This window comes from Brassica oleracea, chromosome C1, assembly GCF_000695525.1.
Source record: "Brassica oleracea var. oleracea cultivar TO1000 chromosome C1, BOL, whole genome shotgun sequence".
Taxonomy (NCBI): Eukaryota; Viridiplantae; Streptophyta; class Magnoliopsida; order Brassicales; family Brassicaceae; genus Brassica; species Brassica oleracea.
The window spans coordinates 40,099,866-40,112,195 of NC_027748.1; the positions used below are offsets into that span (position 1 = coordinate 40,099,866).

General features: G+C 39.7%; 1 long non-coding RNA gene across 1 annotated transcript; it reads right to left on the bottom strand.

The window, feature by feature from the left end:
- Positions 1-433: 433 nt before the first annotated feature.
- On the bottom strand, positions 434-1,194 carry LOC106303122. Its single transcript, XR_001262470.1, has 4 exons — positions 1,102-1,194; positions 812-909; positions 601-692; positions 434-524 (listed from the first exon to the last, which is right to left on the bottom strand). It is a non-coding gene; the product is annotated as an uncharacterized LOC106303122 (long non-coding RNA).
- Between the last annotated feature and the right edge of the window lie 11,136 nt (positions 1,195-12,330).

Sequence of the window (12,330 nt, forward strand, 5' to 3'; positions counted from 1 at the left end):
GAGACTCTCCTCTGTTTGTGTCTAGAGGCTCCCCATTTTGATATAGGACAACATACGTAAAGTTTATTTCTGAGCAATAGAACACTATAAAGATTCGGACGATGAGTTTTGGATGTTTTAGTTCTCTAAGAGCTTGAGTATTGTCTCTCTTCTTTATTTACTTCGTTGTGCTTGAGACAGAGGATCTCACTCCTGGAGAAATTGATGCCAAACGTCTAAAACGGTTTCTATTTTTAGCTCCTTTTTAACTGATGCTTCATACTTGAAGCTATCAATGCCAACCGCAGCAACTACAGGTGGCGTTAGTTGCTACTTACCTCACAAATCAACGTTTCGAAAAAATCACCATAAATTAGCGAAATAAAAGAAAAAATATTCGTATTTAACTTTACTGCGTCAGCTGTTTTATGTTTTGACGGATCATACCTAGCTTGAGGAAGATGAAGAAGGTTCCCAAATAAAGAATACAGCATTCTCCTTGTACTTTGATTGCCTTCTTATGTAATAGATTTCTGTATGCTTTCCTATAAATGAAAAGTTGCTCAATTGATATGTTTCAAAGAAAATGTTATTGAGAAACATTAAGGGTCAAGTATCAACTGGATTCTTTTGCATCAGATTGTTTAGTTGGATGGATTCAGCTCACCCGAAACCTCCAAAATTTGAGTGAGAAGTTTTCCATATAACTCCTCCTGTTTGAATACATGAAAACCGAGAAAAACGAAACTCAGCGAGAGAACTTGTGAATTGATTAGGAACATCAGACTAAACATGAATAGAGCTAAAGGACAGAAGTAGAGTAGTGAGTTACCGAGAGAGTCTATGTAATTGTTCCACTTGTAATTGTTCCACTCAGAAACACGGTCTTCTTTACCCCACTGTCATTTCACGAGCTTCTCCGAGTACCATCTGCATAATAAAAAGTAAAAGATGCAACTTTATGGTTTTGAGATTTATAGAGCAACTAAAATATTATTTAAGCATGTGTGTGCGACGGTGGAACCTTGAATCAAAGGGGAAAAAACAAAAGAAAAAGTTTCTAAGTTGATAATGTTTACGCAATAACAACATATAATATGAATTAAGCTTTATTATGCGTACCTTTTCCGTCTACTAAAACCATATAAGCTCGCCGATTTTCTTCAGGTCCCTGGCCACCCAAAAGCATAGCAGACATGTGACCATCACTTGTTTACAACGGAGAGCCTTCATATCGGAAAGTGCTTTGGAATTATTTCTTGGATATACTATCGAGAATTTGCAGTCGGCTTATGTAATGATGGTGGAATCCTGAAAGAAATTCGAAGGGATTTCGTTTTGTAATTAATTGGTGGTGTTTATTATTGGAGTTGTAACCGAGTCGGCGTTGAGAGGATGAAGACGAAGTGGAAGAGTCAAGACGATAATAATGAACATTAGGGTAAGGCCAGATGAATATGGGCCATTTTGTTTTTTTAGCAGCCCATAATTTTTGAATTTAATCTATTTCGCGTGAAGATGGGATGACATGGCAAAAAGGAAGTATCTAATTGGATGATTTAATTGGCTGACGTGGACATCCTCTCTTTTGAGTATATCTCTCTTTTATTACTTGTTTGATTTTCGAATTTAATCTATTTCGCGTGAAGGTGGGATGATATGGCAAAAATAGGCCTGGGATTTTTATCCATAACCGAATACCCGAACCGAAACCGATCCGATTTTGACCGGTTCGGATCGGTTACGGTATAGTCTAATTTAACCAATGGATAATATTATAAAAATCCATGGGTTGCGGGTCGGTTCGGGTTTTTATCCGGCCAAAACGGATACCCAATTTAACCCGACTTTAATAACACGACATAGCAGTTAGGCGTGATTACCAGTCTCGATACAATCCCCAATTTCCCAAAAATATGAAATTACGAACCCTACTTTCTCCCTTTTCGATTCGTTTTCTTATAGCATTCGAAAATCGTAAAGGTCTCTTCTCTCTACAAATAAAGCAACCGGTTTTATTAGAAAGCTTCAAAGCTGGATCCATTAGCAAGCAACGATCGTCTTTTCTCTCCACCGTCTGCATCTTCGATAATCCAGTCGGAGGTAAGCAACGGTTTCTTTTTTGATTGTTTGATTCCTTTTTTGCATTATATTGATTATGATTTCTTTTGTGATTGTTTGATTCCTTTTTGCGATTGTTAATTGTTTACTTACGTATGTGTATGCAGATGGGTTCTTCTCCTACCGATCAACAAGCTGAAATGAATCATGTATTAACAGATGAAGAACTATCTGCAGATGAAGAAGTACAAACACCGGGTTCGAGAGATAAAGCTGGAGGTTCTGGTGAAGGGTCAAGAAAAAGGACGAGGTCTGATGTTTGGGAGCATCTCAGCAGGCTACCAAACAACTACGACAGATGTAAATGCCGCTATTGTAGTAAAGAGATGAGTTGTCCAACCAAGTCAGGGACCACCAATCTGAGGAAGCATCTCACTAACTGTAGGTCATTCATGGCTTGGAAGGCTGCAAATAAGTCAAAAACCCAGTCCCGGTTAGCTACAGATGCAGAAGGCAACATGAGTGTTGGTAAGGTGGATGACAGAGTGTTCAAAGATGCTACCAATGAGATGATAGTCTTAGCAGAGTTACCGTTTAACTTTGTGGAAAGCTTGGCGTGGAAACACTTCTGCAACAAAGTGCAGCTACAGCCGCCTGTTTGTAGGAAGACATGTACAACGGAGATTGCGGCAATTTATATGAAGAGGAAAGCAGAAATGAAGAAAGTTCTTGGACAGAACAAGCAAAGACTCTCTCTGACAACAGATATATGGACTGCTCCTTACACTGCGGCTAGTTACATGGTAATTACTGCTCACTTTGTTGATTCAAACTGGAAGCTGAGAAAGATGATCATAGGGTTTAAGAATGTGGATGATCACAAAGGGTCTACAATTGCGAGAGTTCTTGTGGATTGTTTAGCAGAGTGGGATATTAAAAGAGTCTTCTGCATCACAGTTGATAATGCCACAGCTAACACAACATCCATGAAGAAGTTCAAGGAAGAATTTATCAACCAAGGAGAAGATGCACTGGTTTTGAATGGTGAGTTCTTGCACATTAGGTGTGCGACACATATTATTAATCTGATTGTCAAGGAAGGGTTAAATGAGGTGGATGATAGCGTCAATTCCATTCGAAATGGTATTCAGTACGTGAGGTCTTCAACCAACAGACAGAAGTCATTCGAGTTTCGGGTTGATACGGGAAAGATGACCAGAGGAAGCCTTCCATTAGATGTCAAGACAAGATGGAACTCGACGTATCTGATGCTAGACCAAGCAATCAAATTCAGGGCAGCTTTCGAGAAGATGGAGGCTGAGGACAAACCGTACAATGACTACTTCTTGGAGCTTGAAAATGGGAAAAAGAGGATTGGACCGGCTTCCACAAGAGATTGGGAAGAAGCTGAGAGGTTGCTACACTTTCTTATCATCTTTTACAATTCAACTTTGATGCTCTCGGCGACAAAGGGGATTACGTCGCACAAGATCTACAATGAGATTGTCACCATCACGAGTAATATTTGCAAGATAAGCTCTGCACCAGGTGCTGATCACACACTACAGTTGAAGGCTTTGACGATGATGGGGAAACTAAGGAAGTATTGGGATCCATTTACGGAAGTATCTGAGCCTGAGAGTAGTAACTCTAAGAAGTGTAAGATGAATAAGATTTTGATTGTTGCCTCTGTTTTTGACCCTAGGAAGAAGATGAACTTTGCTAACCTCTGCTTTGAGAAGCTCTATGGAAAAGAAAGCATCGAGTATACTCTGCTTTCTGAATCAATTATGGATATCTTGAAGCGCTTATATGATGAGTACAGTGTTGGATACATCACAAGTGGTGGGGGATCAGGTGGTTCACAGTCTCAAGGAGGATCTTCTTCACAGCCGCAGTCGCAATGCAGTGGTGCTGCTGCAGTTCTCCAGAGTCAAATCATAGGCAACGGGATCGGGTATGAAAGAATGGATAATCTGTACGAGGAGCTTGTCGAAGAAACAGGTACACAAGATTCTAGTAATGAGTTAGAAGTGTATTTGAGAGAGAAAGTAGAGGTTACAAAAGGTGGTAATGGACTTGGAACCGAGTATGATGTTTTATCATGGTGGAGAAGAAACAGTGTGAAGTTCCCGATCCTGTCTCAGATAGCTGCTGATATTCTTGCGGTTCAAGCATCATCTGTAGCATCAGAAAGTGCATTTAGCACTAGTGGGAGAGTCTTAGACCCATATAGGAGCTGCTTGACACACTTTATGGTCGAGGTGTTGGTGTGCACGGAACAATGGTTGAAATCCGAGATTCACATAAATGAGAAGGGCATTGTTACAATAGAGCAGATGCTTTCAGATGTGGAGCAACAAGATGATCTTCTCAGAGGTATGATTCACTTCTTTTGAACTCTTTACAATAGATCTTGATGCTTGAAGTTTAGAACACTTATATGTTTTGCTTTCTTTTTCCCTAGAGTTTGAAACTGGATGCAATGTGGAATAAGGAACGGACTGTTGAGTATGGACGAGTGAGAGTGACTGTCTCATTTGTATGGACGAGTGAGAGTGACTGTCTCATTTGTATGGACGAGTGAGAGTGACTGTCTCATTTGTATGGACGAGTGAGAGTGACTGTCTCATTTGTATGGACGAGTGAGAGTGACTGTCTCATTTGTATGGACGAGTGAGAGTGACTGTCTCATTTGTATGGACGAGTGAGAGTGACTGTCTCATTTGTATGGACGAGTGAGAGTGACTGTCTCATTTGTATGGACGAGTGAGAGTGACTGTCTCATTTGTATGGACGAGTGAGAGTGACTGTCTCATTTGTATGGACGAGTGAGAGTGACTGTCTCATTTTCATTTTCAGTTTGATGGTTGCAAGTTGAAACTATGTTTTATTTTCTGTTTTTCATTTTCGGTTTGGTGGTTGAAACTATGTTCTACTTTCTGTTTTTCATTATAAGTTTGTGTTCTTGTTTAATTCTTCAAGTACTTTGTCTTTGACATTTAAGTTAATGAGTTTGGTTCGAAAATCAGGTTTAGTTTGGCATTGTGATATCGGGTACCAAATTGTTTCGGTTTAGATTGCGGGTACTATTTTATCCGAACCGTTAAATAACCAAATTGTTCGGATCGAATATGATTACTTTTATTGAAAAACCGATCCGACCCGAAACTGGTCGGTACCGAACCGAAACCGAACCGTAAGTCTTCCAAGTACCTATTGGATACATATTTTAAATAACCGAAATACCCATACCCGATCGGGTCCTACCCGAAACCGAACCGAATACCCGAAATCCCAGGCCTAGGCAAAAATGAAGTATCTAATTGGATGATTAAATTGGCAGATGTGGACACCCTCTCCTTTGAGTATATCTCCCTTTTATTACTCGTTTGATTAATATCTAGAATAATTATTAACTTTTCCATTGGTATGTCATTATACAAAAATGCAACTACACTTATAATACTTCATATTGTTTTGTTATATTATAACTACCGTGTGGTTTTTCACACACGATTTTCATCTCCCACAGAAAACAATACGCCTTTGATTAATTTCATAGAATAGCACGTATAAATCCGTCGCTGCTTTGAACTTTAACTAGCGTAACATTATAGAACCTGTACAAGAATAGGTTGATTAGAGAACGTCCACACGTACATATACTCATACAATATAAAGGTAAAAATAGCAATACGATTGGAATCCAATCACAATAGTAGAAGATTGTAGAACAAGCTAAGTTATGATTTATGCTCATGCGGACTTGCAAAAACAATTCTAAGCTACAGTTTTCTTCAACTATGATTACAAGATAAATTTAAAACTAAGAATATACCAATACTAAATATTCAATTGGATACCTTTACGTTGCTAAACGAATTAAGTTTCATAAAACCTGCAACATTTCTACAGGGTTAATGTTCTGTTTGTTCCATTTTACTCAGATTTCTAAACCTCATGCAATTACATCAACGTGGCATAGTTTCTTCATTTTGTTTATTTCTCTATATTGTTACTGGAAAATAATGTTATGTTTGTTCATATTTCCTGATATTCCTAAAGTCTATATATATCTCAAATTAGGAAAATTATAATAGTCATAACTATTACGAATAAATTATGCAACGTACATGGTCAACACAGAAATTTGATTGTCTCTGTTAAAATCACTTGAACGAAATAAGGAAAGAATTGTAAATTTTCAAGACGACATTCTTAAAATTAAACTTTAAAACATTAACTTTATAGTCAATGCTTAAATATTTCTTCCATATTTAGTGGGCAAGTTATTTGGTGATTTGGTATATTTATTTTATTCCTTGTAAGATAGGAAACTCCGTGAGTTGTATTATAATATGTCAAGAGTATATATAGGTTACAAAGAAATGTTCTAGAGAATATCTAGTGTATCTACAAGATACATAATATCTAAACCGTATATACTCAAACACTCCCCCTCAATCGAAGCGTCTGATGGTCGGACGGTGAGACTGGTCCAAAAATCGATGAACAAAGGAGAAGGAAGATCCTTGGTGAATATATCGGCAAACTGCTGAGCCGAGGGGACATGTAGAACACGGACATGACCAAGTGCAACCTTTTCTCAACAAAATGAATGTCGATCTCAATGTGTTTGGTTCGTAGGTGTTGAACCGGGTTGGAGGACAAATAGATGGCGCTGACATTGTCACAATAAACAACTGTGGCACGAGAGAGTGGTATCTTCATTTCGAATAGCAGATTGGGAAGCCAGGTTGTTTCGGAGACAGCATTAGCCACGCCATGGTACTCGGCTTCAGCGCTCGAGCGAGAGATTGTGTGTTGTTGCTTAGATGACCAAGAGACCAAGTTGTCGCCGAGGAATACGCAGTAACCAGAGGTAGACCGGCGTGTTGAAGGACAGCCTGCCCACTCCGCGTCAGAATAAGCAGTGAGATGCAGTGATGTAGAGCGAGTCATATGAATCCCATGCGAGAGTGTGCCCTTCACATAGCGAAGTATCCGTTTGAGAGCGTTGAAATGAGCTTCTCGGGGATCATGCATGAAGAGGCATATTTGTTGGACGGCAAAGGAGATATCTGGGCGTGTGAAGGTTAGGTACTGAAGGGCGCCAGCAAGACTTCTATAAAATGTGGGATCGGAGACTGGTGGACTGTCGTCAGCAGCGAGCTTCTGTTTTGTATCGACCGGAGTGAGACATGGGTTGCAATGTGTCATGTCAGCTCGATGTAGGATGTCGGCTGTGTAATTTTGTTGATGTAGAAAGAGTCCGGAGGGGTCACGCTTGACAGTGATGCCGAGGAAGTGATGAAGTGGCCCCTGATCAGACATCTCGAACTCAGAGTTCAAACTTGTGATTATTCGCTTGAGTAGGACATGAGAGGAAGCAGTGAGCACAATGTCGTCGACGTAAAGAAGAAGATATGCGATGTCAGAGGCAGAGCATAATATAAAGAATGACTGATCCGACGTGCTTTGCTTGAACCCAAGGCGTCGAACGAACATGGCAACTCGTGTGTTCCATGCACGAGGTGATTGTTTGAGACTGTATAGCGAGCGCTTGAGAAGGCATACATGATCTGGTTTGCTTTTGTCAACGTAACCCGGGGGCTGGTGCATGTACACAGTCTCCACAAGGTCGCCGTTGAGGAACGCGTTCTTCACATCAAGCTGATGTAGTGGCCAGTTACGAATAAGTGCGACATGTAGGACTGTGCGAATCATTGCTGGTTTGACAACTGGGCTGAATGTTTCGTCGCAGTCAATGCCTTGTTGCTGTGATTTTCCATTCGCCATGAGTCTTGACTTGTAGCAGCAAAGAGTTCCATCTACATTAAACTTATGCTTATGCAGCCACATAGAACACACAATGTTAATATTCTTTGGCCGTGTCATAAGTGTCCACGTTCCCTTTTTAATAAGAGCATCATATTCTACAAACATAGAATTGTTCAAGAAAGGGTCCTTAGCTGCTTGAACATGAGACAATGGTAAAAGAGAGATAGATTGGTCAGTATGGAGGCATAAAAGGGTGCGCGGTTTGGAGATACCGCTTTTACCTCGAGTCACCATAGAGTGTGTGTTTTGAGTAGAAGGAGGAAGTTGAGGAGGAACCCCAGGAAGAGGCATATTTGTGATCTGTGTTTGGCGAGGAATCGGTGGAGGAGGAGACTCCACCAGAGCAGGAAGGGAAGAAGAGGGTAGAGATGTGCGAGACAAAGGGAATATCATCTCATCAAATACGACATGTCGGGAGAGTATGATGCGCCGAGTGCTGAGGTCGAGACACCTATATCCGCGGTGATCAGTTGGAAAACCAAGGAACGCACATGGTGTGGAGCGCTGTGCCAGCTTGTGAGGCTTGGTCGGCAACAAGTTGGGGTAGCATAAGCACCCAAAAGTACGTAAGTGATGATAGCTAGGCACCGTCTTAAACAGCTGTGTGTATGGTATCTCATTATTGATGGCCGCCGATGGTAAGATGTTGAGGATATGAGTCGCTGTGTGTAGCGCTTCCACCCAAAACTCAGGCGGCATAGAGGCTTGAAAGAGAAGTGTGTGTATCATGTTGTTGATAGTGCATAGCATACGCTCGGCTCTACCATTTTGTTGCGAGGTATGGGGCATGAGAAGCGCATGAGAGTTCTGGTTGAGGCGAGATGATTTTGGAAGATACGATTGTCATACTCTCCGCCATTATCACATTGTAATGATTTGATGGAACAGTGGAACTGTGTCTGCACATAGTTAGAGAAATGCAAAAAAAATCCAAAAGTATCACTCTTACGGTGAAGTGGATACACCCAAAGAAAGTGTGAATAATGATCAAGGAAAATCAAGTAGTATTTAAGACCACTAGGACTGGCAATGGGAGATGTCCAAATATCAGAATGCACAATGTCAAAAGGATGAGAAACAATTGTGCTTGAATTATAAAACGGTGACCGAGTATGTTTGCCAAGTTGGCATGCTTGACACAAAGCCGTCAAGTCTGATATATAAATAGTAGGAGAAAAAGAAGATAAAATGCGAGATAGAGTGGAGTTGCTGGGATGCCCAAGTCGTGTGTGCCATACCGAGCCATTCAGTGACGTTGTAGGGAAAGCGGAGTGCGAAGGAAGTGGAGGAGATGGCGTCACTGAATATAGCGGTCTGGAGCTATTACATCGGAGTAGCTTGGTTCGAGTCCGAAGGTCCTTAACACAAAAACCAAACGGATCAAAATCAATGGCACACGAATTATCTGTAACAAACTTGCGAACAGATATGAGATTTTTGATTATGTTAGGGCAAACCAGAACGTTATTAAGAGCAAAAGAGCGAGAAGGTGAAACAAGAATACCATCACCAGAGTTCTGAACAGCAGCTATGGACCCGTTACCAACGGTAACAGGAGGTATGGTGCTCTTATTAAATAGGGATTGTAGAGTACATGCGTTGGACGTGATGTGTGTGGAAGCACCAGATTCCATGTACCATGCATTGTCGGGCTCTTGGAGAGTCATCGTATTGAACGCATGAGCGAGGCCAGCTGGAATTTGTGTTATTTGCGGAATTGTTGTCAGCTGCGCCATGTGCGCTTCACAGTTCGGTCGAGACGGATGGGACCCGAGAATGCCCTGATGGGGTGTGCTCCCATGCTGATGCTGAAACGGTGGAGCTGGACCAGTTGAAAAGGGAGGGTATCCTCCGTGAGATGGATACACAAACTGAGGTGGCATTGGCGCATAGACCGGAGGCTGTTGGTTGTAGTACCAAGGTAAGCCGAATTGATTTAGTGGCCAGTTGTTGTAGCGTACTTTGCCTCTCGAGCGACCGTTGCCACGATTTCGTCCTCTGTTACCACGACCAGAGTTGTGGTAGTTGTTGTTGGGTGTGTTCCTAGAGTTGCCATCGGATCCAGCATAAAGTACAGTGGAGGAAGAGGAGTTGTCATGATGAGTTGGTGTTGGTTTCAGCTGTTTTGACAGGCGAGTTTCCTCTATCTGTAGCATTGAGCGAGCCTCCAGTAGAGTCGGAAACTGGACCTTGTGTTGGACCACATTAATTATGGAGTCGAACTTATCAGAGCGCCCGTTGAGGAGATGAGATACCACGCTCGTTCGGATACTGGAGCATCGATGTTTGTGAGCAGGTCAGCAGTAGTCTTCATCTTTTGGCAATACTCATGGACTGAGAGATCACCAATAACCATCGTACGGAGCTCGTTCTCCAGTTGGAGAGCACGAGCTTCTTTGTTGTCGCGGAAGAGACTCTCAATAGAGAGCCAGAAGTCGCGAGCAGTGGCGTTCTTCTTAAGAACGGTGTCGATGATGGAGTCGGATATGGTTCCATAAATCCACATCTTCACAAGACCATCACGCTCCTTCCACTCTTTTTCAGTTGCAGGAGTGCAAGAGGAGGAGCCATCGATGTGGTGTAGAACCCCAAAACTGACACAGTGGATTTCGAAAAGTTCACGCCACTTGTCATAGTTTAGTTTTGTCATGTCAAGGATGATGGGGATGTACGCTTTAATCTGCGAGATCCCATAGGGTTTATCACTTGACGAAGCAAGAGCAGCCATGATAAGCTGTGTGAGAACAGAGAAAGAACGTGAGGGAGGGGAAAGAGAAAGAAGAAGACACGAGAGAGAAGAGAAGACAGCGGATGCTGGATCGATTGCTTTAGCTTGGTAGCTAGGGTTTTGCGTCTGATACCATGTAAGATAGGAAACTCCGTGAATTGTATTATAATATGTCAAGAGTATATATAGGTTACAAAAGAATGTTCTACAGAATATCTAATGTATCTACAAGATACATAATATTTAAACCGTATATACTCTAACATTCCTTTTCCTAATATAGTTCAATAATAAATCGGAAATAAGGCAATCATTATACTAAGCAATTATATTATTTACATATCAGTAACAAATCATTCATTGTAGTTATAGGATTGTGGTGTATATAGTTAATTACATATATTAACTTTCCAAAATATTTTTTTTACCACAATACATATTTTAAAGTTTTATAATATCTCACCTTTTTAAGTATTCTTATAGTGTTTTATACTTAATGCAATATTTTTAAAACCGACTCGAAGCTGGACCAGATTTTATTTGAGTTGGGGTTCAATATGATTTGACCATGTCAAACCTGGTTCAATAATTTGGTTCAATATTTTTTTAGATATAGAAATTTAAAAGTAAAATTAATAAATATGATACAATAAAAATATAAATAAAAATCAAATGTAAAATATTAATGACAAAAATAAACAAATATAAAATATTATAAATACAAAATATTTTCATATTTTTGATAATTTTAATGGTTTTTATAAAATTCAATAACTTTGAAATCCAATCCGACTATTTGACATGGTCAAACCAATTGTTAGATCCAACCTGAATACATGACTGGTTCATGATCAAACCTGGCCCAACCACCGGATCGGTCCGATTTTGAAAACACTTATGGTATAGGGAGACATGGTCAATGGTACCGTAAAGAAAGAATTGGTTAGACAATTTGATCCTTTCATCGTTCAAGGTGTTTCGAAATTGTTTGTTAATTTCACGATCACATACTCATGTGAGTCTTATCGCACCACCAAGCATCTAATCAATTATGTCATTCATACTCATATTAATATGTAAGTTAAAAAATATATATATATATATATATATATATATATATATATATATATATATGTAAAAAATTTATATTTAATAATATAATTTTAATCTCATCCCGCGCAAAAATGACCAATGATTTTAGATCTAAACCGGCTGGTCGAACCGATAAATCCGGAACTTGGCGGACAATCTGATTCGTATCGGATCCATTTCTTGTTGAACCCAGCAAATTTGACTCGGTCAAACCTATTTGGGCCTCTAGTTGGGCCAACTATCACAACTGATTTCTTTAATCTGGACATATATTGGGCTTATCGCCTCTATATCTTCTCTATTAAAAGAGAAGTATCATTTTTATCTACTATTTAGAAGTCTACTAGGACCATTTCATTAATCACATAATATGATATAATAATTAATAGGAATATTAATAATAAATTAATTTTAACTATAGATTTGAATTTTATTTTCAGTTATAACAAAATCTGTTGAGAAAAATCTAACAAAATCCTACTAAATTTTTAAATAATTTTTATTTAATATTTGTTTAATTAATTTCGTAATTAAATAATATAATGCTTTCATTTAAATAAATTATCATCTACCACTAAAACGGGTTCAAATTTGTTAATCATGTCAGATTTGTTTTATACAAATGA